The sequence below is a fragment of the Papio anubis genome, chromosome 8 (assembly GCF_008728515.1).
Source record: "Papio anubis isolate 15944 chromosome 8, Panubis1.0, whole genome shotgun sequence".
Lineage (NCBI taxonomy): Eukaryota > Metazoa > Chordata > Mammalia > Primates > Cercopithecidae > Papio > Papio anubis.
In genome coordinates this window covers 41,210,801-41,213,167 of record NC_044983.1, presented here as the reverse complement: position 1 = coordinate 41,213,167, position 2,367 = coordinate 41,210,801, and positions in this window count along the sequence as shown.

Below are 2,367 nucleotides of genomic sequence, written 5' to 3'. Positions count from 1 at the left end.
TTCACTTCAAGCTCCCTAGTAGCTGGGGCTACAGATACATGCCACAACACCCAACTAATTTTTTCTTTTATCTTTTTTTGTAGAGACAGGGTCTTGCTATGTTACCCAGGCTGGTCTTAAACTCTTGGCCTCAAGTGATCCTCCTGTTTGACCTCCCAGACTGCTGGGATTATAGGTGTGAGCCACTGCGCTTGGCCATTGCTTCTCTCCTTAGATCAGTGTTTGACCAAGGGTAGTCTGAGAACTCCTGCCTTATGTACCTGGTAAAAATTGGAGTCTTTGGGGCTGAGATACTGGCATTTGCATTAATTAAAAAAAAAAAATCTTGGCCAGGCGCAGTGGCTCACGCCTGTAATCCTAGCACTTTGGGAGGCCGAGGCAGGCAGATCACGAAGTCAAGAGATCGTGACCACCCTGGCCAATATGGTGAAACCCCATCTCTACTAAAAATACAAAAATTAGCTGGGCATGGTTGACACGCACCGGTAGTCCCAGCTGCTTGGGAGGCTGAGGCAGGAGAATTGCTTGAACCCAGGAGGCAAAGGTTACGGTGAGCCGAGATTGTGCCACTGCACTCCAGCCTGGCAACAGAGCGAGACTCCGTCTCAAAAAAAAGAAAACTCTCCAGGTGAGTCTTAAACTCCTATAAGTTTGAGAACTTTCTAGATTTTAAATATATGAGGATACAGATGACTATTATTTGTCTTAGTAACCTTCTCGCTCTACCCCAATCCCTTACATTAAGTGGATACTCTGTGAACAATTTTAAATGAAAATGGAACATTAAATGTATGCTACCAAAACACAATACATTAGACTGAACCATTAAAAAACGGCCATTTCTGTAGGTCAAAACAGCTGAATAGCAGCAATTTCCTTTAGTGTCAAAAGACAAAATTACAGCAAACTTAGTTTAAAAATCTAATTGGGTTTTATCTGTGATACTTGAATTGGGAAACACTTTATTCCATAAAATAGACTAAGTACTCTGATGAGCTGAGCAGAGGAGCTTGGCTTTACATCCAGAAAAGGGCTGAAGAAAGCAGGAACAGAGAACAAAAAGTGAATTGGTCATTTCAATGTTACTTTCCTTCTAAAGGTTAAAGCAGAGAGAATTTCTTTATCATGCCAGTTAAAACTGACCTGTTCAGGGAGTTGGCTAAACAAGTCCCTAATCTCCAATTCTTTCTCTCTCTCTCTCTCTCTTTCCTGATTTCATGGAAGATCAGATGAACCAGTTAGTTTTGGCTTGGTGGCATGGAACTTTAGCATAAGTAACTCCATCTTGGTTACATCTATTGACCCTAATGCAGGAGCTTAGTCTAAACCAACAGCTTTCTGTAATTTTTTTCTTTTCTTTTTTTGAGACAGGGTCTCGATCTTGCTCTTTCACCCAGGCTGGAGTGCAGAGGCACAATCACAGCTCCCTGCAGCCTCAACTGCCTGGGCTCAAGCAATCTTCCTGTCTCAGCCTCCCAAGTAGCTAGGATCACAGTTGGGCACCACCATGCCAGGCTAATTTTTGTAGAGATGGGATTTCACCATGTTGCCAGGTTGGTCTGGAACTCCTGGACTCAAGCAATTCACCCACCTTGGCCTCCCGAATTGCTGGGACTACAAGTGTGAGCCACTGCACCTGGCCTAGATTTTATTCAACAGGTTCAACCTAGTATTTGTTAAAGAAAGTGAAAAAGTCTTGCCAATTTTCTCATAATCTAATAATTAAAGAAATGTATGAACCATAAGATGTCAAGTAATTAGACTTCTTAGTTTTGAACCTTTTGGAGAGCATATGGAAACCACCTAAACACATAATTAAAGTCTTAAGTTATAAATTCCTAAAGTTCAAACTAAAACATAAAAATGGTTAATAGCATACTATGGGTTGCAGTAGTCTTTAATGTTTATTATAAGCTATGAGAGCACTGAACTAAAAAACGAGCACTGGGCTTTAGAGTCTTGGTGATAGATGCAGGAGGCAGATAAGGTGGAGGATCCCTGGAGAATGTCTGACTTGCTTGCACACAGGGAGGACAGGGTGGAGCCATGGGAAGCTTGTGCCATTTGCATAGGGGAGGAGCCTAGTCTCTTCAGTTTCTGCGCGAAACTGATTGATTCCTGTGTCCTGAAATGAATCTGTGAGGTGGGGGCCTGTTAGCAGGAACTCCTCTTGCTTTGCTGAGAGGTTTTTTTTTTTTTCCCTTTTAGCTGAACCCAGATTTAGCTGAACTAAAAAGCAGAAATTCTGCAACACTGGGATGTCTAAAGGCACCAAGAATATTCATTGGGGAAAGGACAGTCTTTAATAAATTTGTGGTGGAAAAACTGGATACCCATATGCAGAAGAATGAAACTAGATTCCTATCT